This window comes from Branchiostoma floridae, chromosome 1, assembly GCF_000003815.2.
Source record: "Branchiostoma floridae strain S238N-H82 chromosome 1, Bfl_VNyyK, whole genome shotgun sequence".
In the NCBI taxonomy this organism is placed as follows: Eukaryota; Metazoa; Chordata; class Leptocardii; order Amphioxiformes; family Branchiostomatidae; genus Branchiostoma; species Branchiostoma floridae.
The window spans coordinates 9,988,826-10,002,622 of NC_049979.1; the positions used below are offsets into that span (position 1 = coordinate 9,988,826).

At 39.4% G+C, this 13,797-nt stretch overlaps 1 protein-coding gene across 1 annotated transcript in view; it reads right to left on the reverse strand.

Annotated features, from left to right (window-relative positions):
* Window positions 1-13,797, reverse strand: part of LOC118425082 (dihydrolipoyllysine-residue succinyltransferase component of 2-oxoglutarate dehydrogenase complex, mitochondrial-like) — a gene marked incomplete in the record, with an annotated part of 61,083 nt that overhangs the window by 2,625 nt on the left and 44,661 nt on the right.

Consider the following 13,797-nt stretch of genomic DNA (forward strand, 5'->3'; position numbering starts at 1 on the left):
CGTTATAGAAATATTTCTTAACATTTCTTGTTTTTCTAGCGTCTCTGGTCATGTGACTTTTTCTGAACCCCTGATTGGTTGATCTGTATCCCAGAGTACAGTTGGGCTACCCCATCTCCATTTTGAACAGAGTGACAGTTGCAGCAGTTCAGTTCACTACTCTTTGTATCAGTTGATAACTCATGCCAGTTTTACAGTCAAAAGTAAGGTAAAAGGGACCATAATCATGTGAGGCACTGGTGACTGGGTTCAATTTGCTAAAAATCTATGCAGCAGAAACAGCTGGGAACCAGATATGAAGGATAAGGTAAGTGTGCCCCCCTCCCCCACCTTGAAATACTTCAAGATAAAAGAAGTCCATGCATAGACTTTAGAGTATAGGGTTCAAAAGAAACAAGGCACAGAATCTTGACAAAGCAGTAGATATGGAGAGGCAAGAGTTGTTTCCATAGCTATAGTTTATCCACCTTTTGGCTGCCAAATTCTATGTGCACATTGTATGTCTAACCAAAATAATCGTTGGGAGATTCCATTTCATATCACAGGGTTAGTCTGCTGTATTTCGGTTCAAAAACTTCATTACGGTATCAAGTAAACATATATATACATATCTATAGGTGTCACCAGTGGATTAAAGAATAGGTATATAGTACAGTGCATTACTGAAATTAATATATATTATTCAAAATTGTTTACTTTATACCTTTTTTGTTGTTTTGTGTAAGACTACGAAGTAATAAAGGTCTTTCACTTTTTCTCTAGGTGTCTGGAGGTTTTGACCATACCAAATGTCAAGAATGAAAAGTTCACTGCAAGGGTTTGCTCTATTTTGGAATGTGATACTCTGTAACCATATGGAAGTTATATCTAAGTTTATAAATTATGGCCTTTAGTAGTAGTTAGCATATTCCGCTACAAAACAGCTACACTGCCATTTAAGTAATGCAGTAATATTGCTGTAAATGCTTCTTTGAGAAGGGTAATGAATGTGAGACTCTTCTTGTACGTATATCAAGATAAATAATTGGCAATCTGAATGTAAAGGAATTATTGATGTTTGTCTGGTACTGTCATCGTAAAAGTATTTCCATTCAAAGACTGTTACTATTGTGATCATACTTCATAAGTCTTATGCAAGAATGTGGTAATAAACATTCCTATACTATACACATAATTTGTTGAGATTTCTTCCTCTAACATTTTTGTAGAACTTTGCTATTAACTATTTAGTGATTTTCTGTTTTCAAGTATTTGACAGCAGGAATGATTGTTCAAGAAAGTGAATCTCAATGCGAGAGACATTTTCTTGGTGTGTCTTTAGGAAGGAAGAAATTCTTGAACCAGAAGCTGATTCTTGGTGCAAGTAAAATATTCCTGGTGCAAGATTTCCGGACTTGTACAGAGAATCACTGTCTAAGAGTAAGAGTATCAGTCTTAAGATTAGAAAGGAATTCTTGAGCAAGATCCTGAATCTTAGCACAAGACGCATATTCTGTTAACTGGTAACTTAGTTCTTTAGGGCAGAAAGGTTTCCTTGCTTCCAAATAACTTTCAAGAAACTGATTCTAGGTTTGACCTGCTACCAGAATCTTAATCTTTGTACAAGATAATATATATTTGGTTTAAGACATCTATTCTTAAGGACGGAAGGTTATTCTTGTTGAAAGAATCAAAATCTTCATACAAGATGCATAATATGGTTAGTGCAAGAAGCAACAAGAAATCTATTATTAAGGACAGAAAGATTTTCTTGCTACAAGAACCTTTCAAGAAACATAATCTAGGTTTTCCTGCTATAAGTTATTTAATCTTTGTTCTAGAATAAGATGATTTTTCTTGGTTTAGAGAACATTTATAGGTTTAAAACTATGATTAGATATAAATTCTGTACCACAGAATCATTCTTGCCACAAGAAGATTTATCTTAAGTTTTTAGTCCCAAAACTTTAAGAAAGAACAGCTTGGCCTGAGAAAAATATTCTAAGAAAACTTTCACCTTCTAACTGACATTTTCTTGTTTTCTTATTTTCTCACACAGAGAATAATTTTCTTTGTGGAAGATAACTTTTCTTCCACAAAGATAAATAAGAATGGCATTTTTGGTAGTGCAGTTACCGATACAAATTTGGGGACAAGTGGCTGCCTTAGCAGCCTGAGGGTTCATGTACATGTACCTCACCTCACCTCATGCAGAAATCAAAATAAGGAAGGCTGACATATGAGTGAGGCATTAAGGCTGCTCTACACAATTTGCTATGCATTACATGTGATTTATGTCGCAACTTAAGAGATCATCATGGAAAAAGGTAGCCCAAAGAATGCTTGAAGCCGAAGCTTGTGAACTTTTACACGACGCATTTAAAATTTTCTTTGTCGGGACATAACCTTCTGTACATGTAAGAGCCGTACAAAAAGAGCGGTTTATGAACCATCTGTCACTTGCAGCCCAACATCCCCGAATAAAAGGCTCAGGTACAGAAAATGATTGAGGATGAGCTGCGATAATTTCATGATGAAGGCTGGCAGGTGGCAGATAAACCAACACAAAGGAGAACATTAGCACACAGGTTGGCTGATGTACAACCATTAAACTGCAACAGTTCAGGGGCTTTTGGACTACCAGATATGCAGACTGCTTTATCCTTGACTTCAATAGACGGGTTATCGTGCATTCAAATGGTTGACAATGAATCACAGAGGAATGTCAGCGGCACAGCAGTATTGGAATTGTTTGCTCCGCTCTGTGATGCAGGGATGTCTTCAGACTGCTTGTATTTGCTGTACGTGCAAGGGGATGGTTCATGGTCTAAGGTGTGGAATCTAAGACATGAAAACATCTGTTGACTGACTCAAGAGATCCAAAATAAAAGGCAGTAGTTTGGAGGATGGTCAGCCAGCATTTGTCCAGTCTGATCACATTGCACACTATTTTCTCTATGAAATTGCCTACCACACTAAAACTTCCACCATCACATGTAACATGCATCTAAGTATGAAATTCTTACTGTGCAAAGTCTTCACCACATTTGAAAAAAAAGGACAGAATGCACTTTCCAGTGTCTTGAGCACAGATACACACTCAGGTACTTAGTAATTAGCTGTCCTTTATAAACAATATGTTCTAAGTTAAAATCACAGGCCTGGGTATGCAGATGATGTATTTGTATACTTGATATCAAGGTTATTTGATGAGTACAAATCCATCCATCCATCAGTTCCACAGCTAATCAGCTGTAGGGGCATCATGATGTCCTATGCAAGGCGTCCACCTCGATTCTTACACAACCCATATGATGAATTTATCTGGCAATGTTTGGGAAGTCCCTCCACCACCTTCCTCAGGGCAATACTGAAGTTGGTTCTATTTTCTAGATGCCCTGAGGAAGGATGCAGAAGGACTTTTAAAATATTGGCAGGTAATTGTTATTAGTTGTATACAGAGAAACTCAATGTCAGGTGAAATCACAGGTGCATCACTGGTACAACTAATCATGATTTTGATTTGTAACAGATAGCTTGTAAGGGACTCTCTGCAGTTGGGGCATTAACGGATCACCTGTGTACTTAAATGCTCAATACCGAGTGATTTGCCAACCTGAGGAGACCATTTCTTTGAGGTTCCAATAATTGCATTGTTTCTGAGAGATGGTCTGACTTCGAAACAAATGCAAGCAAACTCCCAACATACAGACATCATGACAAAATGTCTGTAAAGCCTGTAAAGGTACTGGGACAAGGAGATGTCCTTTCTACACCTCTACCTTAGAAAAGATTGGAAGTGTGATTTCTATATGCACAGGTCCTTTAGTCTGGGTACCACAAACTCTCATTCTCCGGGCTTTACAGAGCCCCTCCCCTTTAGTGAACTGACCAGTGGGGAGCTAGTTAAAGCATGATGAAGTGAGGCTAGCTGTCCGCTGTGTTCAGTGACCCCTTGGCCATGTATGACATATGAATACTGGTTACAGGGCCACCAGTTATCTACTTCAAACAGCCATTCAGAATTCCTAACTCAGGGGCTTTCAAGTCCCATCGTGTGACCCGCCAGGCTCAGCTGTGTAGACAGGGAGACTGCAGATGTATTTCCCACAGAAATAAATCACACCGAGGTCAACAAAATCTATAGCACAGAACCGGCACGATCTGGGCTGGCGAGCAAGATTGATCTGCAGCTACATAACAATCAGCTGTGACAATAAGGGCCATCCATCCATCTATGTACAATCCGTATCTATGAAGGAAATGAACAAAGATTCAAGATATTATTGGAACCAAATAGTTTAAAGCAATATGGGAGAATATTTTGTCAGGCAACATGGCCTGGAAAGTTCTTGAAAAGATGATGCTAATAACACAAGTATGAATGATTCATATACACTTTTTAGCATCAGCTTTAATCTGCGCTTTTTGATTAGTACTTTTAATAGTAGCAGTTGCACAAAGAAACAGAGCATATATCACGATACACCTGCAATATATTCATACTTCAGTATATGCATATCCAACACTTGGCACCTAAACTGTATGCATGAGGCTATCGTTACACATGATGGCTTACCTTTATCCTACTGCTGCACTTACTGTGCTTTACCTTAAAACATGGCCATGTGATGGTGCAACCTGCAGACCTAGGATGGCAGGATTCACACAAGGTCCCAGGGATAAACTGTCACTTCTGCTTCATACTGTGTCACTATCGATTTCATACTCTGAACATTCTAAAATGGGTGTGCATATTCATTAGCAGTACATACATTCTCACCTATTCACTGCTACACACATTACTTTCTGTGTAATATCCCAAGTTTTAAGTTACTTATACAAGAGCACTTTACCTGAATATATCCCATGTACATATTTTTAACACGACATCAAACAAACTGGCTAGAAAGATGTAGGTTTCTTTTAATTGCCATGAAATTATATCACATACCCCTACATGTATGATGTGAATATTTACATGGCTACAATCACAAAGGTGTTTGACCCCATACAGAGAAAGAGGATCCATAATATTGACTGCACAACTGACTGGCTCCCTTAGCTGTTCTTGATTTGGAATATTCAACAGGTGAGAGGACAGAGACCATTTTTACCTGGCAACACACCTATCAGACAGCCTTACAATAAAATGCAATATTTTCAAAGGCAACCAGCATCACCCTCTTACACTCTATATAACATTCTGAACTCGTAACCAAATCCCAGATTTAACTTTGATTTACTGTTTTCATATCTATCTAAATAGTCAAACCTGAATTCAGCAACTGCCCAAGGGTCTGAGTAAAAATGGTTGCTGAGGACAGGGGGTTGTTGAGGACAGGGTGAGGTTAACTAGTACGTAATAATGTGGCTGGAAGGGTTTGCCTGTGCAGGGCGGTAGCTCCACCAGGTTTCACAAATAGAGTTTTTGATGTTGGGCAGAAATGGTAATTTTTGTGAAAACCATTTAGACAAACATAAACTTTAGGGGTACCCCTTTAGATGCAACTGAAGAGGTCAAGATCTTCATTAACCACAATGGAAGAACACTTATAATAGCACTACATCATGGCAATAGCCCTATCCTGGGACAACAGCCAGGATTACTAGTACATCTCCATGCAGCTGCAGACTTCCTCAAAGGTACAATGTAGTATGAGGTAAGGGCAATAACACTGCCACTAGAGCCGGAGTGCTGGTGATGAATGGCATGATTTGTTAATAAGGAACATAGCTCCTGCCAACTTTGATAGCTGTCAGTCCCTCCCACATTATCACCTATCAGAGGAAGCAACCCGGGAAAATTGTTGCTGACTAAATGTGGCCATTTTTGCAATATCTGCAGGCAGGCCCCCGAGTGCCAGCTCGACTTTATCTCCCGCTTATCTTCCCCATCTTCAATAACTGCATTCTTCTGCAATAAGCTTGCCTCGCTATTGATTTTCTCCTGCAGGGTGTTCCTGCACATTCCGCATTCCCTATTCCAAGCACTGAAGTGACATTGATTCTCATTGGCAGCATCGCGGAAGACGTCCCTTCTTTTGTTTTCCACCATTTTGTGAACCCTCGTAACAAGCATGCCTGTACCATGTATTTATCTAGATTCAAGTGTTCGCACAGACTTTCACAGATATGCTGGCATAACAAATGACGGCAACTACAAGATATCTTGATGTCAGCTGTACTTCTTAAGAGCTGCAAGTGCTTTCCTCAGAAGCATTACAAGCTTGTCTTGAGTTACTGCTTGCCTGAGGGGAGGGAAGCAGGTGCAAACCTCTCCTTAAGTGGAACTCATTCTTTTCTTTTGAGGTTTCATTTGCAACTTTGCTACCATTTCTTGTACTTAAGACAACTATATTCCAGGCGTTACTGTAAACTGGCACTTCATTGCAGAGGTATTGGCTCCTAATGAATATGACTGTAATTAAAGTGCGTTTACTAACTTGTAGATGCTAATGTCATATACTTACATCACAGATATAGTACCATAACAAACGTACAGGGAATCAAATGATACTGATAAAAAGCAATGAGTTGCAGTGCTGCATTGAGAAGTGACGATGGTACATTGTAGGAATCTGTTCATCTCGAGAGATGATGGTATACATATAGGTAGCACCCAAGGATTCATCCCATGATCGACTTAAAAGCAAAAAGATATCTACAATTAAGTCAATGCAGTTGATAATGAGCATCCAACAAAGATGAAGGCAAATATTGCAGCACTGTTATCTAATCAATCCATCCAAATTTCCATGACAATTCTATTTCCAGTTTAGTCATTGTCGATCACAACTCAGTGCAACTGCCCCATTTTGAATACAGTCAAAACTGCCCAAGAAGACCACACAGGGGGCTGATAAGATGTGGTCTATGTGGACAGGTGGTCACTTAGTCTTAATGCTTGTATCTATGGGAAAAATAGCTATGGGAGTTAGTTTGACACAACAAGTTCAACTGCTTGTGATTCAAACAGACTTTCATAGGCATTAAAACATGCATTATGAAGTCTTATTGATTCAGATAAGCCCCATCTGCATCTATTTCTAGCAAAGACTGTGGCTCTAAGTGCTTCTAAAATAACAGGCTTATTAAGAATTTTTCCATTAACCCTTTGCCCTAAATACACATTATTCCCACTTAATTAAGGATTGATTCATACACATGTATATTTACAATGCATACATGCATGCTCTTAGATGTACCAAACATTTTGATTCCACAAATTGCTTTCACCTTGTTCTTTATTTCACATGCACAATGGTTTTGGTATTATTAAAGATTAGAGATAAATTGTATGGAACATAGATTAGGGACTATAGATTAGGGACTAATCTAAAGAGCCATGGATTGCAAATCTTACATGTATGCTAATGTGCCAGTTGAAGTGTGCTGCCTTCTTGAGCACATTCAATGAGTGCTAGCTGTAGAGTAGCACAATCTGTTCCAAATTACCTTACCAAACAAACAATTCTACAAGCTGCATTCAAAGTGTTCAAGGAATACGTGTACCTTGATTTTTATTTTAAGTAATAGTGCAGTGTGCCCAGCATAGTTAGTAAGTATAATTACTTAGTTACATAAGCACAAAAAAGAGCAAGAAGTGACATGAATGTATAAACTATAATCCTGACATTTACTTTTTTAGCAACGTTCAGCTGAACCTACTGCTGACCTTTACTTTCAGGCCAGGTGGTCAACCTAAGATTGGCTTCATCAGATCCCAATCAAAGGCCAGATTGGCCCGTCAATCCTACCTGTGCAAGGTCCATATCACTGTCCTGGCTGGAAAAATGTTGCAATCTTTTGGTGGGGATGGTGCGGACACATAATTAATCTTGGAATCCTGTGTCATTGCTTCAGCTAACATTGTTTAAGGCATGTAACATTCAAGACCTACATGTAGTATGGCTCTTGTTGCCGTAAGTGTGCCTGCTACATGTATGTAAACAAAGTTATCAGTTGCATTCTAAAGCCTGCTGTACAACAAATTGTGAAAATCGTCCCAGAAACACCTTCAAGACATTATTTTTGATGGTCTTAAAGGGAATTGAAAAAGTAATGCTGGTAAAATTAAAGTGGTGCAGGTTATGTTATTTTGAATGCTACCTGCAGTTATGCAGAAAATATCATACTGTTCCCTGATTATCTGACTTTGTTCCTTTAACCCTCCTTTCCACTACAGACTGCAGTCAGTGGCTAACTGCTAGATAACCAAAGTTTTTTACAGATTGGTGAAGAGATTCCATATGTTAAGAACACATCTGTTTGGTTGTCTTTTGAATCATAGGTATAAATCATATTCCAATTATGCAATCAAGGGTCACACGATCTAATTTTGATTGCTCAAAGGCTCCGTGATTGCCGTCTAGTGGAAAGGGGGCCACGTGAAGAGAACAATTAATGTCTGATGAAAGATCCGCAATGCAAGCACAATGCCCTGTCATTAACCCGTAGGTTAGGATTGTATTACACCGCTGCTTCTCATTTTATGCCAGCGTTTCCCTCTGCCACTCCCTATATCACAGTTTTGCAATAAGATCGGCTGTGAAATCTAAGCCTTGTCAGCTATGCTACATAACCTCAGGTACAAGCAATCATTGTGCCAGCCACAAGAACATGTGATACCAAAACATGTATATCACTGGTATTTATACCTGTATAGCATCTTATAGCATAAAAGCACAGACACAGCGAAAGAAGTCTGTCTGTCAATGCATGGTAAGAGATAGATAGATGCAGACAGAGAGAGCAAAAATGTTGTGTTTCAACTAGCAAACATAGTACCCTTTAGTTGACTACATATTAGTGGTATGCACTCCTGTTCTATTTGAGCACCTCCGTCAAAACCAGCCTCAGTGGGGCAGAAATGATAAATGATACGCCTTCTTTGTTGAAGACTACACTCTGTTGAAGATGGGATACACATTTAAAGCAAGGTATAAGAACTCTGCACTAACAGACTTTCTCTTGGAGGGTCTACAGTTGGCTTGTTACAAGTACAAACTCCCTCTCCGTGAGTACCGCAGCTACTTTCTTCTAAATTTCATTTTGTCGTAGGCATGCATGCTGCTGCTATGCATGCAACAAATGCAGTAGAAAACCTGTCGCAGATATACGTAACCTGGTATACATGTGCATCGATTGGATGTCAGAAACCAGGCATTCCTGCCCACCAACAATGTAATGCCATGCAGCTCCTCCAGCCTCTGCTTTGACTAAGATTATAACGCGCTTACTGCAACTATATCCACCCCCTCAAAAGACTAAACCCAGTGGGTGTAGCCTTCAACAAAGAAGACAGCGCATTTTCTTTGCCCGTTCTGAGAGAATTTCAGGGCCAAAAAGCTAAACCTAAGTCAGTCAGTATTATGAGCTTAATAGCGGCGGCTGCCAGTCCAGTCCTGATAGTGCTGTTTTTGACAGAGGTGTTCAAAATAGCACCATAATCAAACAGGGCCGGGGCTGAAAGATCGGTCTGTTAGCCTCTGGGCATGGTTTTGCAACTAGTAAGTTAAATGTTAAAAATAAGTTAAATGAACTATTACCTAACTCTACAATCATTTAAACTAAATGCACAGTTAGTGTAAATACTTAACAGTTCAGTCAGCAAATCTGATGTACAGCACAACTTACACTGACTCATGAGTACTGGCTTACGGCTTCTTAAAAATATAAAAAGTAAAAAACGGCCTGATATCTGGATATCTCCAATATTGGTCCGCTAAGACCCACGCTTCTTCACCACAACACTTGAACCATCTATCATAGAAACAGAAGCTGTCCAAGCGTGGATAATGACTTGGCTGAACATACCTGTATCTCTCCCATTGCAATGTTATCATGGACTGAAGACATTGATCATACCTACAGAAGGAAACTGTGCACAGCTCATAAGCCTGTGTGAATCCTTTTGATGTATGGTGTGGACAGTTTGAACAACCAAGGAAATCCATGTCTTTGAGAGAGAACCCCTTATCGTTTGCAGGGAAAAATCCACCCATTTTCAAACTGTATCCAGATAAAACACTACTTGTATGGAGTCAAATAAAATGGGATGGATATTAACACCCGTAACAAAAAAGGAATCTGATAGTGATACATAATATAAGCTTTGAAAGTTTTGCAATACTGATTGGGATGGTTGATAAGTACTTTGATACAGTACTGAACATGATGCCTAGTAGCAAAAAAAAGGAACTGTTGAAGATAAACTGTCTTTGGTTGTTGTGAGGATGAAAAGCTTTCATACCTAATGCTTGCGGAGAAAGTAAAATTGACCAAACACAGCCTTGTAAATAAAAGAATTAAATGAACTATTACCTAAATAAATATAACTTAGGTCCGAGCAGATCAATTCTGTCATTGTAACTGAGAAAATCCTCCAACACACACATCCTACAACACATGGAAACCTCAAACTACATTTAACAAAACACATTTTGAAAGTAGCATGTTAACTTTGGCATTGGGTTACTACAAGCCTTGGATGATGGCATCTCCCATTGTCAACCTGGATACATGTAACACAAACCAACCAAGAATTTAATGTCTACAGTATGTTCAAGTTAAGTGATATTTTATCAATTACTTAAAGCTTTTACAGCTTCTTCAAATAATTATCATCTATCAAGCAAGAGTATTAAACTTTTTTGAACCGATCATTTTAGTCAGCAAAGTGATTGTGCATTCACAAGTAGTACAGACACCTTAAGTAGAGAAATGGCTCCTAAAAACACTGATAGGGAAAGAAGTATCGGTTTTGACAAAGTACAGCATACAAAAGACATGTCCTGCATGTGATGACATATATGTACATGTCTCATGTTAATGGTCTGTAGACTTGGAGTCTGATGGAAATCTTAGACAATGTCCCTCAGGTGAAATTTGTCCTAAGACAGACTATAATGCGTGCAAAACCACAATTTGATGCGACTTAAGATTTGTGCATGAAGTAATCAAAGGCAAAACATTTTGCTGAACCATGTCCCATCTCAGCACAGCCATTATAGTTTTGTCCTCTCCATGTGTTGTTCATGGCAAGGGCTTCAGTTCTTGCTGGAATCAGTTCTAAACTTAAGGTAACTGTTTATTCTCAAATCATATCATGGCACTTTGGGAAATAATTGAATCACCACTTTAAGCTTTGTGCTCCAGAAATTGCATTGTGGCATTTCCCTTCAGAACTGTTCAAAAGTGCTACCCTCATTTTATAATAAGCAAGATATATTTTTATGCAAGTGAAACATGTTCCTTCTGATGCTGCAAGTCAGTAATAATGCTTGGGAATTGGCTGTGACTCAGTTGGGCTTATTGACAATCGTTAAACCAATCCATGCCAACATGAAGTTGCAGTGATTATGGCTTAAAGGCACGGGGTAAAAAACTACTTTAAATTAAACGTGATGCATAACCACCTTGAGTTGCTGGAGGGTCTGAGTGGAACGAAAATTGTCTGCCTCACTGCACTTACCTTCAGGTTGTCGTCATGCTACACATAAATTCAGAAAATGTCAAAACATCATCAAACGAGGGCTTTACAGATCGTGCAATCTAAAAACCTATAAGATGTGGGATTTAAAGGCCAGTACCACAAGCATACTGCAGCTGGGGGTAATGAGAAGACAGGTTAACGATGGGATGAAGACATGAGGAATAAAGCTTATCCGGTACAATTTCTTCAAGCCATGGATGAAATTGGGAATTTCAGTTGCTTGAGTATCTATGTACCTGACTTATCTTGTAACCTGGATGTCTAACCTTCATCATTGCCGTACAAGCCATATTTCAGACAGATACATGTACAAGCTGGTATGCTAGACATATTGTCGAGGCAAAAACAAGACTGCAAAGTTGGTGATCATTTCACAAAACAGTTTGTCCATGTCTATGTCCCTGTTTGACATTGGTCATAATAAAACATATCCATAGACAAGTGTAAACCTTGTTTGCCTTAAACCTAGGAAGCAGGGATTCCTGGAATCTCAACATTACTAAAGAACAAACACTCTCCACCTGTGAAAGCTAAGGTTAAAGTTCAGAAGGCATTAGAATCTGAACCCCAATACAGGTATGTATACAGAGCACATGAATGATACTCATCATGTCCTCAACAACACATACATGCATTGCAATGCCCATCGCTTAAAAAGTCTGAATATGCCTCCACTTGACTATTGGACAGGTTATGATGATATTGCATCAGTACAGTAATGCAACTTCTTTTTTACAAATCTTTTCACACTTGAATCTCTTAAGTACTTGAACAAATTTGGCTTTTAATAATAGTTCATATGGCTGGTTTAGCCACATTTCATGACCAAAGACAACCGCTGCCCCTTTATCAATCTATGTAATTGCTCTTAGATCAACAGGTTACCAGTGAGGAAAATGTAATGAATGGGTCTTTACTAGAGCAGGCCCAGTGGAGAATGGAGTTAATGACTGCCCCTGTTTAGGTTAAACGGGTGGCCCAATTATGTCGGGAAGAAGTTAAAGGAGAGTTAAAAGAGATTTTTAAGACTTTAAAGTTGTTACAAAATGGTTACAAAATCAGCATGCAGACAGCACTTGACTCTGTCAGCGATGAATTATTGCTTTATTTGTGGCTTGCGGGTATTTCCTCAAGTACGTGCAGTCAATCAATGCAGGTAAAAGAAATTGTTTGCACAGTTGCGACATATTCCTCTGCATTAGCGGCACAAAAGGAATGCAGCGTTGCAGAGGTTATTGTGAAGGAATGACGCTGATGAGTTCTGGCTCTTCCTCGGGGCAACAAATGTTCTGCCAATAGCAACCACTATTAACAAGGCCAGGCCACAAATTGGTGTGCTCTGCTCCATGAGCTGGGGAGATGGAGGAGACCCGAGGAAAGCCGTATAATGCATACAAATTAACAGATACCTCTGCTACACAGACAGGCTGAAGCCGCCGCTATTTTTCCCATTAAGAGAATCAGTGCCGAAACTTTCCGCTCAAAGCATGCGATTGAAGAATTACATGCTGATGCTTAGCAATTGGTGAAACAATCATGGCGACAACTTTTCTTACATGATTGTCCAATTCCATAAATCTACTGTAATCTGCTAATGAGAATTCCTTGTGACATGAAATAAGGAAACCATGAGTAACGCGGCAGCTGCACAGTCCCTAAGGACCCAAGTACAGTCCTACGATAATGAGAAAACTGCTGCTTTCAACATATCAGGATGATCTGTAAGATTACCTTCATGGGTGCTCAGGATTTACTGGCTGCCTGCTGGCTTTTATGTTTCTCATTTTCTTTCCAATTGTATGTTTTTCCACCACTTCCACAACAATTCATCAGAGTATTCACCAAAACTTTGCCAACTATGAATTGGCAACTGTGTATTACACTGAGCTGTGTTTGGTATGCAGCAATACATTCCTCATCAAGGCTGGTGCTGGCCTTGTCTTAAAGTTGAAGTTAAACGATCAGTGGCAGGCCCAGGTGTTGGGGTGTTTAACCCTGGTAACCCCTTATAACCTCGATACATTTTACAATCTATCCCAGGGGCAGCTAGCAACTTCAGGGCTTTATTGTGTTCACTTCCTTGAATGTGCAATTCAGAGTTAGGCTTTCAAGCAATTAGAGTAACCATCTGAACTGCATGCGACTATTTCTCTAAATGACAGAGAATAACAGGTCTGTGCACTGCTGTTCCCAACAGAGTACAAAAGTTGGCTGCCAGACAGGGTGTGTCCATGACCATCCCTGGTAAGGCCAGACTGGGGTTGGAACGTACCAGTCCCAGTCAAAACGATAAAAAGAGAAAGACCTCACCAAAGAGCTAC